We start from the raw sequence: 20,384 nt of genomic DNA on the forward strand, positions 1-20,384 counted from the left end.
CCTTGAGGCTCACACTGCTGTCGGAATGTCGCTGAACGGGCAAGAGGGATCATTAACCCCGTAGTTAGCTCTCGGGAGCACTGGGCGGGGCAGGAGGAGGGACAGGTTGGGGCTGGCGTTCCTGCCCATCCACCAGGCTTTCTCTGCTCACCAAATGTTTCCTTAGCACCAACTGTGTCCCGGGGTGGGCACTGCCTGACCTGGGGTGGCATCGTAAAGCTGGCCAACCAGACCCTGGAGGCCAGCCCCGGAGGACCCTCACCAAGGTCCTAGGACAGACAGCAGAATCCTGCTTGTGCAGCCATGGGCGCTGGGTGCATTTGTGTGCCCCACTTACTGGTTGCTCCATTTCCTAGTTTGAGGGAGTCAGGGACTGGCGAGGGGAGGGGTGGGCCTAGGGGGGAGGGAACAATAGCCCCCGGGAGCCTTGCTGCAGGACTGCTAGCCCCCCACCCCCCCCACAGCCCCCAGCCTGGGCAGCACGGTCTTCTTGCTTCCTTCTGTGCTGCCACGGTGGGGGGGGGGGGGTTGATGTCTGGTGGAAACACCCTGTCCACCCTGTCCAGGCCACTGCAGAAGTGGCACCAGGAATGTGACATCATGTGCCCAAGATCCAGGGTTGACTTGCTGTTTTATGTGGCATCATTTACTGCCCAAGCCACATGCTACCTTTTTTCCAACGCGCCTGCGCAGCTTCTCCAAAGCGCTTGCGAGAAAGTCCACAGACACCTTCTGAGTCTGGTGCCTACACCGTCCCCTTAAGTCCTCCAAGCTGAGGCCTCTGTGAGCTCCTTGCATCCTGGGAAGGTCCTGTGAGGAAGGGGTCCTATTTTACAGACTCTGAGAATGAAGACTGCTAAGGCAAGTGGGAGGCCAGGGGGAGGGACAAAGGCCCCCCCAGTGACTTCCCCAGGACCTGTGAATGTGGTATGTGACCTAGCAAACGGAGATAAGGTTGCTAATCGGCCGTCCTTGAGGGGGGGGATGCTCCTGAGTTGGCAGGTGTTCCCAGGCAATCCCAGCCCATTCACGAGTGAAAGAGAGAGGCAGCAGATCCCTAGGTGCTCGAGGAAGACTCAGCTGGTCATTTCTGGTTTTGAAGGAGGAAGAAGGGCTACCACACAAAGAATGTGGACAGGCGTGTTCTCTAAAAAAGAGGGAGAAATGGGTTCTCCCCTAGAGAAAGTCCCCTAGAGTTTCCAGAAGGAACAGAACCTGCCAACATTTGGATTTGCCCACGGACACCCGCCTGGGGCTTCTGACCTTCAGAGTTCTAAAATACTAAATCTGTGTTGTTTCCAGCCACTAAGTGTTACTTTGTTACAGGAGCATAAGAAACTGATGCACAGTAAATGGTGGGCCTGGATTTAAACCCAGACATCAGTGATTGGCTTGGGGATACACATGTGAACAAGCTGAATCCAAAGCAATCCTAGAAGCTTTGTTGGAACAAACAGGAAAGGAAAACTCTGTTTTCATCAGGATTGCTGCGGACATACAACGGGTGTTAGCCGGAAGTGCTGGGAGTTGATTAGCCAACACGGGGTGGGTGGGGGACGTCTGTCTGAATTACGGAGCTGGGGTGAGAGAAAAACAAGATGATGATGTCATTTGAGCTCCTGGATACCACCATGCCTGAAGTCCACTTATCTTTACATTTCAGAAACCCATAAATGTGCCTTTCTGCCCAAGCTGGCTTGAAGTGGGCTTTTTGTCACTTAAAACTGACAGAGTCCTGGCAGTCAGGATTGGGACACGGCTTTTGAAAATCTGAGGGATTGAAACTTGGTCTTGGTTTCCCTTGTGCAGACTCCCCCTTTCAGGTTTTCAGAGAGAACAAAAGGTCAGGTGCCAGGTGGCTTAGAATCATTTAATCCTACAATGGCACAAACTTGAGAAGCCCCGCAGTCCCTTGCGCTATACTTTTTTTCCCTGAGGCACAGGGAGGGGAAGTGACTTGCTTAAGGTCACAGGCTGCTAAGAGAGGGCTGAGACATTTCTCTCCTCATGGCAATCGCTCTCCTCTGTCCTCTACAGCTCCACAAGAGAGGGTTTGAGTCCATGATTCTGGACACTGTTTTCCTGCTGACCGGACTCGGGAAAGGCTCAAGCTTGTCTGGCCTTGGTTTTGCCACACTCTCAATCTGGCTCCCGTTTGCTTGCGGTCCAGGCTTCAGAAGCTGGCATTCTGGCTGAGCTACTCTCCAGGCCAAGACTGGTTTGGAAGCCCTTCCAAGGCCTGCCCATCTGGTAAGGTGCGGTTGTGCAGTAAATATTTCCCAGAGTAGGGCTTTCTTCCTGGTGCCCAGATTCTCCGACCCCTCAGAGCTCTGTGAGGAGAGCAATGTGCCAAAGGTGGGTCTCCCAGCCACTCTGCTTTCTCTGTTGGTGACTTGCCCCACTTGGAGTAGACAGAGGGCCGTAACGTGTAGCTTGGAGCCAAGGGTCCAGACCCCAAGTTGGTGCTCTCAGAACCCAGACAAGTCAGATGCTGGCACCAGCTCCCGCCTACCAGCCCCACAGGAAACACATCCTTTGCTCCAGCCTTGTCCCCATTAATAAAAATCTTTTTGCACTTCCTTCCTCATTCCCCATGCACTGCAGGGGACCAGCCTCCTCTTAGTGCGAGCTGGTTGGAGCGAACCTCCCATCGCAGATCACAGACTGGCTATTTGAGCCCTTACTAAGTGCCAGGAAATTGCAGATAGTTCAGCAACAGCCCTATGATGTGGGTACGGTTATTATCCCATTGTAGGTACCAGGGAACATGCCAAGAGCTATGGAGGGTCTACCCTAGGACAGCACAGCTAGGGAGAGTCATAAGCAGGGTCGGAGGTGGCATGAATCTTACTTTGTCCCTTTTATCAGTGTGACAGAGCCCAGAATGGTCATTGCTCAAAGGCACACAGCAAATGAGCAGCCAGGAGGGATCAGCTTTCATGCTTCCCGACCCCTGGTTTTCCCTCTCCCCAGGGGCCACACTGATACCACGGCCACTAGAGTCAGGACAGCAGGTAGATGACCTTAGCCATGGGCTACCATGCATCCTTTGTGAAACCTGCCTCTACCCAGGGGAATGGAAACCCTCCGTGGCCCCGGATGACTTGCCCTCTGGAAGGAATGTTATCCAGCACATAGATCGCAGCATCCCCTCCACATGGGCACCCCACCTGCCCCCATGGCTCGCCAAAAACTGCAGCATCTCCTGGGGTGGGCTGTGGAGTTGCTCAACCTGATGTTTTGCTTGAAGCTTTAGAAAAATATTCCATTTGAGATGTATTCTCCCCTTCCCAGAGCGCAGACTGCTTTTTCAAGACTTACTAAGAAAGTGAGCATTTATGTATTCCAGCACAATATAGCACCTAGGGTGTGCCAGGCACTGAACCAGGATGGGGAGACTTGTCAGGACCCTGCCCTCGTGGGGCTCACAGCACAACAGGAGAAGCAGATGGAGGCTTTGGATGATTTCCCATGAGGAAGAGGCAAAAACGGAGCAGGAAGTCGGGCCAGCGTCGGGAAAGGTCAGGGGAGGCCTCTCTAGGGAGGTGGCTTTGAGGAAAACCTGAGCCATGATCAGGAGGTGGCCGTGAGACCATCTGAAAAAAAGTGATGAGGAGTTCCAGGCATTCTCCAGAAAGAATGGCAGGTGCAAAGGTCCTGAGGTGGAAATGAGTGTATCTTACTGGAAAATCTGTGAGGTCATGAAGAAGGAGGGAACAGTAGGAAATGAAGTCAAAGAGATAAACCTTATAAAATAGAGCACGTAACCCACCAGCAGTGTATTCTGTGACACAAATATACAAGAGCTGTCAGCCCAGGGGGGTGGGATAAGAGAGCTTAGCTTTCTGGCATGACCATCACATGACACAGACAGCATTTCGTGCCAACCTTGCAAGGACAAGTAAGCCAGGCACCATTGCTGAATGAAGGGCTGGAGACTTGGGGAGGCGGAATAGGGCCAAAGAAGCCATTCCAGACCCCACTGGTGCGTGGCGCAGCTCCTGGGCTGAAGAAGGCTCCTTCTTTTGTGAAAACATGAAGTCAGGGGAGACTGCTTGCCTGACCTCTTCGCTTTCCTCCGAAAGACGACATCGTTCCCCTCTTCCTACTTCTAGCCAACATTCTGGAAAGTCTTGGTGGCATGAGCCCTGCAGTCTCCGGCCAGCAATGACTTGATAAGCCCGACGCAAAGCCGCAGGGAACAAAGCCACAGGGAACGGCTTCTGCTGTCCTGGCCTTGCCCAGGGTGGGAAGCGTCCTCTCCTGCTCAGGGTTGGGGGTCTGGAAAGGGTCTCTTGGGGGTGCAGGGCTTTTCAGAGAGTCTCAGAAGCAGCCCTCAGCAGGGAGGAACCGAGAGGGGACACACGTGCAAATCGACCGATAACTGGTTTGAGGGGAATGGTCCCTTGGAGGCCTGTGAGCTCTGGTCCGGCCACGCAGCTCCCTGTTGCACCAGCCAGGGAGTGTGGGGTGACCCACCCAAGTTCCCTTGGAGGCTCTGGCGGCCGGATCTCTGGCTGCTGCTCTGGGCTTGGCCCAGGTATGCAGAGATGTATCCCGCGGGAGGCCAGGGGGCCAGGGAAGGATCCGTTCATTCATTGGGAAATATTTCCCGATACTTGCTTTGTGCCAGTCTCTCCTCAGTGGCCAGGATGAAGGCCCCGCAGCCCGAGGAAGCCTGATCTCCCCGAGCTCATTCTGAACGGGCACAACCACCAACCGTACACAGAAACAAGGCTGTATCCCCTGGGAGAGACAGACGGTGAGAGGGGAGGGGTTGACAGGTGGAGGAAAGGGGTCAGGGAAAACCTGGAGGAGGGGGCCTTTGTGGGGAGACCTGAGTGGAGAGAGAAGACTCCCTTCCTCCAAGCTGGCTGCTGGCTGCCGGCTCTGCCCTAAGAAGACCCATTTTACCGAGCGGGAAACTAAGCCACAAAGAACCCAAGTAACTTCTCCAGAGCTAAGAAGTGCCAGAGGCAGGCTTCGAACCCAAATCCCCGGCTCCAGGGCCGACGCAGAGTACCACCAGGCCTGTTGCCTCTGGAAGATTCCAAGGAGCACCGTCTTGCCCCACTCCTCACCCCAGCCCGTGGCTCCAAATTAAGGAGCTGTGTACATGTAAAGCCCAAGGTGGCACTGGGCACTACCAGCCTGACCCCCTCCCCGGAGCCACGTGTCTTCCACTACCGCTGGCCACCTTCACTGGGGACCTGGGGTAGGCACCCTGGGGGCTCTGTCAGCGACGATGCCCCAAACCATGTTGGGGTTGGGGTTGGACGTTGTGTTTCCCGTCTGTCAGAGTCCCAAGGCTGTCCCCACCGTGTGTGGCTCTGCGGCTCGAGGCACATGGGACCGTGCAGGCCGACGTCGCCTGCACCAGCCAAAGCCCTGGTGGCCACTCGGAAGTCACGGCCGTGTCAGATCGCTACACGGCTTCTTAAGCTCTCCCGATTTCTGCTCTTCCCTCATCACGGACAAGTAACAAACGGTCACAAACCGCTGAAACGCTAAGTGAACGCAGCCACATGGCATCAGTCCACCAGCCCCTCCACAGTTAGCCACGCTGCTCCCTTCCATCCCCCGAGGAGCCACCTGTGTGTCTCACCGATGTCACGGCGGGGACAGGAGTGCCCAGGGTGGGGCCCTGCCCCGGAATGCCTCCAGAGCCCCCAGTCCCTGGTGCCCTGCAGTGGTCTGGGCTCTATGCTTCTGGGGACAGGCAGGGGCATAAGACTGTGCAGCTTGGCCCTGTTGGCCACTGTGAGGCTCGGTGAACAAGCACAGCTTCTGGGGGACCGGGGCGAGGGGCCCCCTCTCCAGTGGCTGCACCAGTTTCTGGCCGCCCAGCTATTCCCACTCGGCAGGCCCCCAAGCTCCTGTTCTGGCCGAGTCTCACCTCAAAACTGCCACTTGTCCAGGGAACAGCCCAAAGCTGTCTCTCCTCTGGATGGCCACCCACATGCCTCTTCCTATGAGCAGGGGCCAGCAGCCTCAGGACCGGGGGCATCCCACGCCCCGGCAGGAAGGGACGGAGGGCTCTAGCGGGCAGTGCCCCAGCGAGATGAGAACATAAAGTGCCTTTCATTCAGCTTCAGGAAGAAAAGCTTTGACTCATCCCTCTGCACTCCCCAGGTTTTCGTTCCAAAGCCATCACTTCAACTTTTCCCGCTTCCAGTCCCCAAAGCCAATTAAATCCATGATCTGGTATGAATTTTCCTGGAGGCAGGTGTCGGGTCTGTTTGGTTTTCTCGGGTAGGCTCTCGGGGTCCACCCCACCAACCAGGATGGGAGATTCTCAGTGTCGGGGCCTCCCTGGGGCCCCCTCCTTTTGCCCATCTTCATCGGGATTTCAGGAACAGAGAAAGGAAGCTTTTGAGCAGGAGCCCACAATAGGTAGGGGCGAATGTCAGTCTGATTTACAAACCCTGGTACAAATGTTGTGGCTGCCTTGTTTCAACAGACTGAATGTTATAAAGTCGCTTTGAACGAAGGCGAGAAAGCTGCAGAGGGCCACTTCCCTTCTCCAGCCCGAAAAAGCATTCTATAATCACGTCCTTGGTGGAACGTCTACCAGAAAGATGTTCTATTAAGGCGCAAAGCTATTTGTTAAAGTCGTCAAACTGCAGCTGAAAAACCCAATTTTCCCCCCCATGTATGCGTCCCCGCCTCTCATCACCAAGAAAATTGAAGTATAAAATGCAGCAGACAATCACGCCTCATGGAGTGGTGTCATGTCTGCTCCGGTGACACCTGCAGTGGCTTCTAATTAGATTCGGGGTTCTGTGTACGTGGGGGCTCCGGCTTCGTGCAAGCTGGGACCTCATCATGCTAAATGAGGTTGTGCTACAGGGGAACAGCCAAGCAAATGGAAGACTTGCGGCACAGAGTGGCGAAGCTTACAAAAGCCGCGTCCCATAACACACCGTTACTACCGTGAAAGGACCCCGAGTCATCCGTCCGCGTTTTATTGGAATGACTGGATTTGCATCCGTGCTGGTTCGGTGCGGAGGGCTGTTCCATCGCAAAGGTGCCAAATTTTAATTGTGTCCTGGCTACCTCTGGTCCAGGGCTGTGTCTTTGCTGGCAGTTATCTGGAGAAATTTCTTACACGCTAGCACAAGGTGTGAAAGCAGACACGTTCTTGGCTCATTTTCTTGGGACACATGGTTCAAAGACAGCCCGGGGGGCTGACATCCGGGGTCGAGGTAGCCTCCAGGCTCACTGGATACCTCCCTGTGTTACAGTTTATGGACCTGCAAGAAAGTAACTAAAGGTGCTTGCCTGGATCTAATCTGCACAAGTCCAAGGTCAAGGTCAGTTCACTCCTTGACGGTTGGGAAAGCTGCCAGACCTAGGGAGGAAAACTCGTGTCTCTAGCTCTCTGAATTTATATCAAACAGGTTCATCTTTGTAGAAGTGGGAAGAGTTTCTCAGCCATCCTCGTATTTCTATGGGAATGAGGTCTTCAATGCAACCACGACATCAATTTCTAGACAAAGGGTCCTGAGAGAAGATCCTCAGTTTACCTCCTCTGTGTCTTTTTTTCCCCCATCTGTAAGGTAAGTATAGAGAGAATTAGTTGATTAATCAACTCATGCGTCATTCCCCAAATACTCATTTCCAGGTACTAGAGATTTAAAAAATGAGTAAGACGTGTTCCTATCCTCAAGGAGCAAGGATCCTTTGGAAGGCAGAGCCTGAGGCCTGAGGCAAGGGTTAAGAGGATAAGGATTACTGGGGAGATATAAGCCTGGGGCAGGGAAGTGAAGGACAAGTGGGGTGAGGTGGTGACAGAGACACGGGGCTCCGGTGGTCACACTCCGACGTGCTGAGGAGAGACACAATGGGTGGCCCCGCAGGTGTGTTCACACAGCACACAGATGTCACTGGAAGTCTCTAAGGGAGAACCACAAGAGTCCACAGGAGAAAGGACAAGACTTGGCTCCCACTTCCGCTTCCAAGCGGTCTCACCCAGCAGCTGCTGAGGGAAGGTAAAGAGGCAGGTGCGTGTGTCTGAGTGGGTGTGAACAGTGCAGAACGTCTGTGGGGTACAGACAGGAAAAAGGAGCATGTATCCTGACACCCAAAGGATGAACAGGATTTGGTCAGAGGAAGGATGGGGTGGGGGGCAGTGCTCCAGGAGGCGGCACAGGTTGCTAAAGGCTGTGAGCTGGAGAGAGCACGGGGGTCTGGAGAAGATGGGAAGAGGGCGGGGACGAGCGCCTGGAGAGGGGGCAGAGCAGCAGCGGGGTGCCGGGAGGGCCTCCGATTCCCACCCCAGTGGGGAGGCCCCCTCCACGCATCCTGCGCCCTGGCCCACCGCTCTCAGGGGGCGGAATCTGCGTCTCTCTCACCTGCACTTGCTTTTCCTCTTTTTCCTTCTTCTTTCTGGGCTGGGCACCCAGAGGCATTCACAACCAGCCACTGTCTGCAGACACCAGGGGTGAGAAAGTCCTGTCCTCCCTGTGCGAGCCTCATGACGAGTCACCTTCACACCCCACCAGCCACAGGGGACATCGCGCTGCGCCAAGAGCTGGTGGCTCCCTCCTCTGTTGGCCCAAAAACAGCAAAAGGAGGGCAGGGAGGCGGGTGGGGCCAGTGGGGCAGGAACCAGCTCTGGTTCTCACCCGGGCCCCATTTGGCTGGGAAGCCCGTGAAGTGAGGCAGGGTCAGCCTGGGGACCCAGGGCCGGGGCTCATGTGGGTCCCTGCTGCGGCTAGCAGAGCGCAGGTGCCTCTGCAGCCACGGTTCAGAGTTGCCCCCAGAATCTCCAACAGCCATGGGGCTGGGATCGGGGATGGGCACGGGACCCGCGCTGGGCCAGTTGGAAGTCTGACATCAAGGCTTGGACGAATGAATGAATTAGGATGTCACAGACTCCAGGTTCAAAAGGCAGATGTAACTTAACTCCTCAGAGAGCCTTTTCACGGACGTGTGTTCCCTGAGGTTTCTTACGTGTGGAGCGCCCACCTGCCGTGTTGATTTAAATGATGACTCTCCCCTCTCCCCTACCTAATGCTTCCCGGTCACGTCCTACCTGTACACCCCCCCCCACAACACCACCAGGGATTTTGTGGACGTTGTTTTGTTTCCCAGCACTGTGTGTTGCCCTGGAAAGTCTGAGGCCAGCTTTATACTGCTCTGCTTTTCCGTGACTTGTTTTCCGGCTTCCACGTTCAAAGAAGTTTTTCTCCACCTTAAAATTCAGTGTTTGACTTGGACTATGTCTCGGCGTGGAGTCCTTTAAATGACATTTTCTTAGAACACTGTGTATTTTTTTTTTCAATGAAAAGTTTTAGAGGTATTTCTTCATTTCAGGGAAATTCTTCTGTTTCACATCTTTGAATACGTTGTGGTTTCGGGGCCTTGTGATTCAGGGGCACCCCAAAGCCTTAGACCACCCCACCGAGGCCGATGGCCCTGCTTCGTCCGTGTTTATTTCCTTCATCTCCAGGTTTTTCTCCCGGTTAGTGATGGGGCCCCCACTGTACCTGCTGGGCTCTCGGTCACTGACGCTGTTATTTCTTTGTTCCGTAATGATGTTATTTTTGTTTTTAATCCTTTTCCTCAGGTCAGCTTATATCCTGGATAGGGTTTCTTGTTTTTATCACGCTGTCTTTGAGTTTTTGTTTTATTGAATGCATGGTTTTCATTAAGTTTTCTCTACAATAAAGCCACTGAGAGAAATTCTCTTCTCTTTCTGGAGACACATTTGCTTCTGGGTTGGACTCTGTCCTTTTACACCTCTTCATTTCTTCCTCCCTCCCCTCTTCCCTCTCCCTTCTCCTTCCCTCCCCCTCATCCCCCCCACTCCTCCCCTCCCCTTTTCGTCTCCCTTTTTTCTCCCTCCACCTTCCCTTTCTCTCTCTCTCTCTCCCCCTCCATCTCCCTCCTTCCACTTTCTGCCTGGTTCGTCCTTCTCCACTCCTGTATTTTTGATCTGTAGGGTCTATCTTTGAACCGACTCTCTTGCAGACCACACAGAGTTGGGTCTTGTTTTCTACTCGGCCGGTCTCTGTCTTTTCACCGGCCTGTTTAGACCGCTCATATGTAAAGTGATTATTGACGCAGTTTGATTGCCATCTACTGTACGGCACCGTTTCAGTTCCTTGGGCTTATCGTTTTTTTGTCTTCTCTTTTTCCACCGTGTCTGGTTTTAACTGAGCATTCTCTTTATGGTTTCATTTTTTCTCCTCTCTCGATGTATCGATTAGGCTGATTCTAAATTTTCCTTTAGTGGCTGCCTTAGAGTTGGCCGTATGCATTTATGACTAATCTAAGTCTACTACCAACCAGAACTGTAGCACTTCATGGACAGTGAAAGTACCTTCTAATAGCATATTCTCGATCTATTTGTTCTTCTGTCCCCCCTCAACATTGCTGTCTTTCATTTTACTGATCTGTAAGCTATAATAACCCAACACATTTTTGCTATTACTATTTTATTTTGTTTAAGATTTATTTGTTTAGGGGCGCCTGGGTGGCTCAGTGGTTTGGGCTGCTGCCTTTGGCTCGGGTCGTGGTCTCGGGGTCCTGGGATCGAGCCCCGCATCGGGCTCCCTGCTCCGCAGGAAGCCTGCTTCCCTCTCTCTCTCTCTCTGCCTGCCTCTCTGCCTACTTGTGATCTCCGTCTTTCAAATAAATAAATAAAATCTTTAAAAAAAAAAAAAAAAAGATTTATTTGTTTATTTTAGAGGGAGCGGGAGAGAAAGAAGGAGCTAGCACATGCATGGGAGGGGAGGGGCAGAGGGAGAGAATCTCAAGCAGCCCCCGCTGAGTGTGTTACCAGATGTCGGGCTCGGTTCCATGGCCCTGAGATCACGACCCGCGTGGAAAGCAGCAGTCAGACACTTAACCAACTAAGTCACCCCGGAGCCCTGCTATTATTATTTTAAACAAACAGTTGTCTATTAGATTATGGATAAGAAAAGCAAAAGATTTTATTTTAACTGAATGTATTCCCTCTTTCTTTCCTCCTGTACACCTGAATTTTCCTTCTCTCCGAAGAACTTGTTAAAATATTCCTTGGAAGGCAAGTCTACTGGTGACAGACGTTGGTTTGAGAAAGTCTTCCACCATCCTTCAAATCTGAAGGATAATCTCACTGGATACAGAATTCTAGGTTGGTTTTTTTTTTCCCCCCTCTCAACACTTTAAATATTTCACTGAAATCTCTTCTTGCTTGAATAGGTTCTGAAGAAATCTGAGGTTATTTTTATCCTTATTACTCTGTAGGTAAGATGATATTTTCCTATTCTGGCTTCTTTTAAGATATTCTACTTGTCTTTGGTTTTCTAATGTTTGAGTATGGTGTGGTCAGATGTAGGACTTTTGACCTCGATCCTGCCCCATGTTCTGTGAGCCTTTTGGTCTGTGTCATTAATTCTGGAAAATCTCAACTGCATTATTAGCACATGTTTCTTCCATCCCTTTCCTTTTTCTTTTGCTGCTGTTCCCTTTTATGTATGTTTCATCTTTTGTAATTCTCCCGCAGTTCCTGGATATTTTATTTCCTCCTCCGTTTTTTCTTTTCATTCTTTTTTCCTCTTTGATTTTCAGTTTAAGAAGTACCTGCTGACATCTTGAAGCTCACTGATTCTTTCCTCAGCCTTGCCCAGTCTATTGATGAGCCCATGAGAAACAGTCTCACGTTCTGTTACAGTGTTTCTGATTTCCAGCATTTCCTTTTGGTCCTTTCTTAGAGTTGCCATCTCTTTGCTTACATCTGTTCTGTACTTTTCCCCACTAGAAACTTTAGTATATTAGTCATAATTATTTTTAATTCCTGGTCTGATAATTCTGAAATCTTTGCCGTATTGGAATTTCTGTTGCCTGCTTTGTCTTCTCAGGCTGTGTTTCTTCTTGCCTTTTAGTATGCCTTGTAACTTTTTGCTGAAAGCTGGACATGTTGTATGGAGTGATGGGAACTGAGGTAAATAGACTTTAGTGTGAGGGTTGATGTCTATCTGGTTCAGAATTGGGCTGTATTTCATGTTTACTGTAGCCTTAGGTATCAGAGTCTTCAACTTCCTCTTGTGTCCTTGCTTTGTTCCCTTTGGGCTTCCCCAGAAATTCCTTCTTAAATTGAGAGAGTGTCTTACAGCTCTCAGTTATAACCCATATCGTATTGGAGTCCTGTGGATGTGACAGCAAGGTGATGGGGAAAGGCAGTGTTCTGTAATCTTATAATCAAATCTTTTTAGTGGGTCATAGCCCTGGACTGTGACCTTCAAAATATTTCCTTGATTTTTACTTTCCTCCCTAAATGAGATAGAAGGCCAGAGGAGTGTGTATTTGGGAAGGGGGATGGGGGGAGGTCCCAGCTGGGTATGTGCCCCTCCCTAGGTCAGGAGAGGTTCTGGTATTTTCCCTTCAGAGCAGACCTTTGCTAAGGAGAACAGAACATTTGAGGCATATTTCAAAATGGCTCCTTTTCCTGCCTTCCTGCTGGAAGCACAGGTGGGGCTCCTAGAAGGAAAACTCACAAGAGTGTGGGGCCTTGGGTGAGTCTGTCATGTCAAGCCAGTACCCTCAGCCTCCAGCAACTGGTCATTTGCTGTAAGTGTTCTTCCCTGCCACTGGCCCCAGCAGCTCCCGGTCCCCATGAGCCATGACTCTGTGTCTGCCCGTCTGCCTCTCGGGTTTCTGGGGCAGCCATGTGCCCTGTGACCTCGACTCTCTGAAGAATCAAAGAAGAGATGTCAATTTTTGGTGTGTTTAGCTTTTTTCTTGTTGCGAGGATGAGGACGACTTCTAAGCTCTACATGTTGGAACGGAAGCTGAAAGTCCCTGAACACATTTTTAAATCAAGTTGTAATGTATTTTATTGCCAGTTACTTAAAGCCTCTTGAAAAATTCAGATCAAAGGAACAAATTATTTCTTGCATCAGGTCTGTATATAATTGCCTCGATTACCCCGGTGGCCTTCTTGCATGTGGAGGCATGTGACCCCCGGTCAGCCTCAGGACCCAGCCAGCAGCTCCCCGGGCTCGGGTTTCAAGTGCTGTGCCGTGACCGTGCCAAGACTGGGACGATCTCTTCCCAGGGGGCAGTGTTCACAGAGTCGTGAACAGGGTCCCCACAAGGGTGCAGAAAGTGAGGTACCCAGGGCACAAAATCTGGGGATGCCTGACTCTCAGGCATTGACTCTGTACCTGTACAGTCCCAAGAAGGACATCTTTCTAAATTCTGCAGCCCGAGTGCCTTGCTTGGTCACCCTGGTCCCAGCACAAGCTCTGAATCCAGACTTTACTCAGCTCATCCCTTTCGGCCACCCACTGGCCAAGCAATGATGGTTGAGGAAATAACGTCTCTGTGACTCAGGTCCCTCACTTGTAAAGTGGAAATAAGGCTGAGCTTCCTGATGGGGTCATCGTGGGGACGAAGTGACTCAACATGGGCAAGAACACTTAGATGAAGCTTGGCGGCTATGGAGGACGTGTCTGGGTCTCCCCCAACCCCACATTCCTATACTGAAATCCTAACCCCCAGTGTGATAGTATTTGGAGGTGGGCCTTTGGTACGTGTTCAGGTCTTGAGGGTAGAGCCCTTGTGGATGGGAGTAGTGTTCTTATAAAAGAGGGCCCCGGGGCGCCTCGGTGGCTCAGTTGGTTAAGTGACTGCCTTCAGCTCATGTCATGATCCCAGAGTCTGGGATTGAGTCCTACATCAGGCTCCCAGCTCCATGGGGAGTCTGCTTCTCCCTCTGACTTCCCCTCTCATGCTCTCTCACTCTCTCTCTCAAATAAATAAATTAAATTAAAAAAAAAAAAAAAAAAGAGGCCCCTTCCACCGCGTGAGGACATGGTGAAATGAGTTTCTCCCAGTCAGGCGGTGCCAGGCCAGTGACTTATGCTGCCGATCTCACAGGCTGCTCCTCTGTGAAATGGGCAGATGGCCCTGAGGGACTCCCAGAGCTGCGGTGAGGACGGGATAAGGTGCCATACAGAAGGGCTGAGCTGAGCCCTCCATGTGCCCGAGATAGGCAGCTTTCAGTGGGTGCTTAGAGTTCAGTACGGAATTTATAAGGCCATTGTCCTTGATGCCTTCTGATTCGTGCATGAATTTTACACTGTCTCTATGAAAACGAAATTACTTCCATACCCACCAAAACCCAAACCGCGTTTCCTTTAGAAGACAGAAAAAGCGATTACTGGCTTGCAGATCCCCTGAGAGACATTTCCTAATTCTGCATCATGGCGACTCACTGACGAGGCTGTCTTGTTGAAAGCTAATCAGAGTCGACACTTTTGCCCCAAAGAAAATAAACTTCTCCTTAATGATGTGACAGAGAGACAGAGCCAGGAAATTTTATCCAAAAAATCCAAAAGGGATAGAGGAAACTGGCTTCTCCTTTATGCCAAGCATCTGTAATTTTGACAGTTCACTGATGAAAGAAAAAATATATCAAACAAAACCTATCTTCTTAGCTAAAGAAGTCTGCCTGGTGAGGGAGGCGGTTTCAGGGGAAGAAAGTGGAATTTTCCTCTCTCGGGTTGAACACGAGCCGATGTGGGCTTCCTGCCCTGCCTCCTCGCTCACCGCCTCTGTCCCCCCGCCCCCTTCCCCTTTCTCCTCCTCTCGCTCCACACTCATCACTCCCAACTCCTCAGCCCCCACTGCTCACCTTGAGGGCGCCCTGCTAGTTCCACTGCCTTCTGAGACATCCCCGGTTCTCTCCGTCACGGACCCTCTCTGTCTGCCATGACTGGCGCACCTCCTTGGGACTCCCAGGATGGGCTCATGCCTAAAAATGCCACGGAGAGCTGTCAAAGCCCTGGGGGTGACCAGCCCTCTGCCCCAGAGGCTCTTCCTCCTGGGCTCCAAGGGTCCCCTCCTCCATCACATCCCTCCTGCCCAAAAGATCCCAGGGGTTCCTGCCTCTCTGGGATAGGAACAGTGAATGGTTGGCATCGGTTTAATCCTGACCGTTAGCTTTTTTCATTCAACCCGTGATGGCCCCGAGAGCAGCTTCTGTAAGGAGTCAGCAAAGAAGGCCATCTCCACTCTACAGAAACCACATGCCTCGATCTGGGGGTTGCTAATGGGTCACGAACACCACTGGCTGGTAGATTCAAATGTTCTAGCCATCAGGAAACCTGTGGATGTCCCAGGAAGATTTCAGGGCTCAGAGCAGTGGGAAGCTCCTCAGTTCCCCACTCTCAAGCTGCCTGGAGCCCCATTCCTATTACTCTTCTGGGTCACTGACCTAGGTTCAACTCAAACTGACTCAAGAAGAAAAGTTCATAGATCTGGTAGCTTCAGGCATGGCTAGATCCAGGGGTTGACAATGCCACAAGCAATCTCTCTCTCTCTCTCCATCCTTTGACTATGCTTTTATTCATGGAAGTTCCGGTGCCAAGAAGGGGCTTCTCATGCCATGACCTCCAGGAGTCTCCAGCCTACATTCCCGAAGCTTAGCATCCCCAGAGAGAAAACACATCCCCTTCCCAAATTCTCAGCACGAGGCCTATGGCTGCCTCTCATTGGCTGGCATCACGTGTCCATCATTGAACCAATCACCATAGTCAGGGAGCTGGGAGTCATTAGGAGTGGGATCGGCCCCACCCAAACTCCTGGTGGTTGGGGAGGGAGGAAAAGAGGGAGGAGGGGTCCCTGTAGGGGAGTGGGATGCTCTTACTAGCAACAGTGGGAGAGGATGTTGAGCAGCACAGGGCGTGCACACACACACACACACACACAAGTTGATGTGTGTCAGACCCGGCGTGTCCTCTGGGATTGTGCCCCTCAGCCGGGGTCCAGTACACGAGTACATCCTTTGTATCTTCTGTGGACCCGGATCCCAATCTGGATTTGGAGCACAGGCTTTGGGGTGGGACAGAACTGAATCCACAGCCCAACCCGGCTGTTTACCCCCAGCGGACACTTGCACAACCTCCCTGACTAAGCCTGGGCAGCGTCCGCCCCGGGCTGGCTTCCCAGGGCGACCACCTGCGCAGGGCCTGGGGTTTCCAAAGGCTCCTGCCCAGTTCAATGCTCTGTTATTGCCATCCTGAAGCTCTTAATCTCTGAATCGGGGGCCCCGTATTTGCATGTTGCACCCGACCTCATAAATGGTGTAGGTGAGCCAGACCTGTCTGCGGAAGGTTCGGAGCACAGGGCACTCAGTCCATCTTCAGAACCAGGAAATGCAGCGGTGGTGGGGTGGGGGGTGTCCCTGAGACATCTCAGCCCTCCCTCTGGCTTGCCCTTTCTAGGCCATCCTCCCTCGTGCGGGGCACGGCTCCTGCTGTCCTTGACGGCAGCCTTAAAGTAGCCCACCTCCTCCTGCGTACCTGTTCGGACCTGGCTGTCCACCTGACAGCTCCTTGTCCTCCCCCACCCTCTTCTTGCCCGCTGGGCACACACATGGGTACCGACTGGCCGTGGATGCAGTAATGCCTATGGTGCCCTCTGACCCCTGGGGTGCAGGGGCAGATGGGTGAGTGCCTCCCCTGCTGGGCGGCTCTGCGGGGGCCCCAAGAGTGCCAACACGGCCAGACCCTCTGGGCGTCTGTTCCCCACCCTGTTCCTACCTCGCTCCCCACCCTGTACTCCTTTTTAAAAATTTAACTTATATCATTTTTTATTGTGTTATGTAGTCACTGTACAGTGTATCATTAGTGTTTGATGCAGTGCTCCACGATGCGTTGTTGGTGTATAACACCCCGTGCTCCATGCAACCCGTGCCCTCCATAATACCCACCGCCGGGCTCAGCCATCCCCCTCGCCCCTCCCCTCTAAAATTCTCTGTTTCTCAGAGTCCACAGTCTGTTGTGGTTTGCCTCCCCCTCCAAAGTCCCCCAGTCTGTAGTGAAACGAAGGGCCATATGTACCCCACCCTGCATTCCTGCCCCCGGGGACACCGGCTAGCCGAGCTGCTTGCACGTGGGCCCTCGCTTGGCTGCTGGGGGCCGCGCCTCCCCTCACCTTGGCCGCCACCAGCCCCTTGACATCGGTGCTGGGTGACATCGGTGCTGGGTGACATCTGCGGGCTCTGCTGACCCCGAACCCCGACTCCTCTGCGCCCTCCTGAGCTGGCCCAGAAGTGGCTGCCTCACAGACAGGGGTGGGTGACGGCATGCAGAGCTCCCGGAATGCCAGGTCATGCCTCGGTGGGTCCGGAGCAGGACTCGGCCTGCCCACTGAGCCCACACACTCCCCTCAGCGCAGCCATCCCTTCGGATGGAAGTGCACGGGAGCCCCGAGACAGGAGCTGGTTGGGGGGTAGTGCCTGGAGGCTGGGGCCTGGAGGAAACCTGCTCGGGAGACCCCACCCCAGGGGGTCCGGGACTTGTGACTGCCCAGCCCGGCCAGCATCTTGGGACAATCCACAGAGATCCCTAGAGTGGGCGGCCGCAGGGTTATACCAGTCTTGGGGCTCCCGCTGGGGGCACTTTATTTAGCCCTGGGCTCCTTGAGAGTCTGAGGCTGAGGCAAATCCACACCAACCACACCAACAAAGCCGCCCGTACTTGGGGGCTAGAGGCCCAGACGAGCAAACAAGGCTCAGGGCAGTGCGAGGCCTCTGAGGCCCCCCGGGCAGTCAGCGTCAGAGTTGGAACCGTGGGAGCACCCACCGCCCCGCTCTCCCTGCCAGCCTGGGGCCGCCCCAACTCGAGACACAACCCCAACTTCTGTGTAGCAGAGCAAGGAGTAGGAATGGAGGCCTCAGTCTGGGGCTCCAGCCACTTCCAAAGGGGTCACTGGCCAGAATGGCCCTTCCCCAGCGGCCGTGGTGGGGAATGAATGGCGGTGTGTTTGAAACCCCTGGGCAGTGCTGACGTGTCCTGTGTTCTCCGTCAACAGGAACAGGGCTGATGATCACTCTTCTTCCCAATTTATTATCCTAGTGATCTGGGACCTTAGGGCCTGCCCTTCCCAGGGTCCCCAAACCCATGAAGGAGCCGGCGCTTCCTCCTCCAGGGCCCAGTCGTCACACATCTCGGGGGCCCCCCGCGGCCCCTCCCAGGACGCAGACAGACCCTGGATCCTGCCGCCCCAGACAAAGCCAGCTTACGGACGTCTGCAGCACCTGCTCCGAACAAATCCATACTTTCGCTTAATATCTTTGCTCCAGGGTACCGCCCAAATGAGGTGCAGTGTCCGGGGACCAGAGGGGTGGGGGTCTACCCCTGCAGAGAAGCTTGGCTGTGTCACCCTCCAAAACCTTCATGGCAAGACACAGGCCGTTTTCATTCTCAAGGTCAAGGCCTTGACTCAGTCTGGGAGCCCTGCAGGGCGCCGCTCTGCTGAGAAGCAGCTTCTTCCCATGTTTCTGCAGGGTCCCCATCCCCCCCACCGCCCACCACCCAGAGTACCCCCGTCCCCGCCCCCCACCCTGCCCCGTGGGCTTCCGCCGGAGCTTCAGGTGAGCGCAGATAGTCATGAGACGGGTCCCCGGGTGCAGACTGGCGCCTCCTTCACTGTTTGTTTTGGGTTGGGTTGGGTTTAGGAATTTTACAAAATGACTGTGTAGGTTCCTGCTGTGTTTACACCCCAAATGAAACCCGAGACCGTGCTCCTCTTTCCCACAAATACTTCTGAATATTTCCCAAGTCTGTTCCAGACCCCCAGGGGCGTGCGGGTACAGATCGGTGTGGTTACAGGCCTCCAGGGAACCTGTCTGACTCCTGCAGGCCTCAGTTTACACATGCTGTGACATGGGACTGTGGAATGTCTTCTCCGTGGGGCTGCTGGGAAACATGATGAATTCGTTCTGAGGATGCCTCCTTGGACAGACCTGGCTGTAACTTCTTAAGGGGTTTGCAGGAAGGCAGCCAGAAGGAGAAGTTCCACCCAAGAATGGGCCCCGTGGACACATGGCCTGCCCCGTTCTGGCTGCGTGCTGATGCTGCTGAGGGCTGATCCTATTACTGGGTACGTGCCTCTGGTCTAGGGTGACCCACATGTCCCGGTTTTCAGTTGTAGCCCTGGAAGTCCCATAACCTGGAAGACATTTGGGTCCCAAGCAGACCAGGACAGTTGGCCATAGGGCCTTGACTCCATTTTCTACAGATGGGGGTAAGAACAGGGTCGTTAGGTGACCCCATGAGATCACAGGAGTGAAATGCATGTGTTAAGACGGAGCTCCAACCACAGCAACTGGCACGGTCTTTGAGCAGCGTGAGAGAGGGAATCGAGACGGTGGCCTTCGGTGGCAAGTGGAAGGAGGCCTGGTCCACGACCCCGTGCCTCCTCTCTCCCCTGCTGGCCCCGTGGGGGCCAGCCACCTCATCCTCCCGGGACCGTAGCTAGCTAGCATTGGCGGTGTGCCCTCTGCGTGTCACGCACAGAACTGAAGGCTCCCTGTGGAAAGTTTCCACTCCACAGTGTTGTTCCCATTTCAGAGATGAGAAACCAGAGGCCCTCGGAGCTGAAGCCACTTGTCCACAGCAAGTCGACCAGAGCTGCTCACCTAGATCTGTCTGACTCCTAAGCCCACCCTTCCCAAGGAGGGAAGAAACTTCCAGAACCAAGGTTGGGAGTGCAACCCTGAAGGGTGGTTGCCCTCATGGGCACTGGAGTCACATTGGCCCCCCCAGGAAGCTCTGGAAGGTCAAGGCGACAGCTATTCGGTTCCTTTCTCCCACTTAGGTCTGGGGCAGCGGCAGCTGTGACCCACGCGCAGGGCTGGGCTCGGGGATCTACTCCGAGTACCGCCTCTGCTTTTTCCTCCGCTCCCGTACAGCCTGGATGCCACTTTGGCACAGAGTGGGAAACGTGGCTCCTGGCACAGACCAGCCGTCTTTGTCCTGCTTTGTTGTCTGCGGTGCCCGGAAAGGGGGCGGGGGGACCTGGCCGGGCTCCCGGGGCTGTCACTTCTGAGACTGTCTGTCCCCACAACCCACCCCCGCCCAGCTCCAGCCCGGTCAGAGGGATGGGGCTGGGCAGTCCCAGAGGGGCCAAAGGAACTTTCTTCAGTTTCTCAGAAAGAGTCCTAACCTGTTTTTCACTCATTTCATGGATTCCTGTCCTCTCCAGTCGACTCAGTTGGAGTCAGACGAGGGAACCCAACTCAGAGAAGGCCAGCCCGCTGACCGCACCCTGCCTGTCCTGGTTGGGGCTTTGTCGGGGGTGCTCCTGGGGCTGGTCTGGGGACGTTCTAGGGACCCCGGGGCTCCAGTACGGCCCCCCTGCCAAGTGCTGAAGCCATCGGGGACAGCCTAGGGAAGAGAGGCCCGGAGCTCAGTCAGCCGTGCTTACGGAGTTGGGTGGAGATCTTGGCTCTGACATTCACCGACCTTGTCACCGGAGCAAGGTTAAAGGTATTCCGTGGGGGAGTCCGACTTGCCCTCCTCTCCTGTAAAGTGGGAATAAAGTGACGGCGCTGTGAGAGATGGAGGGATGAGCGGACACGAGGCACAGGAGGGGTTGAGAGGGCT

Source organism: Mustela nivalis, assembly GCF_964662115.1.
Source record: "Mustela nivalis genome assembly, chromosome: 8".
In the NCBI taxonomy this organism is placed as follows: Eukaryota; Metazoa; Chordata; class Mammalia; order Carnivora; family Mustelidae; genus Mustela; species Mustela nivalis.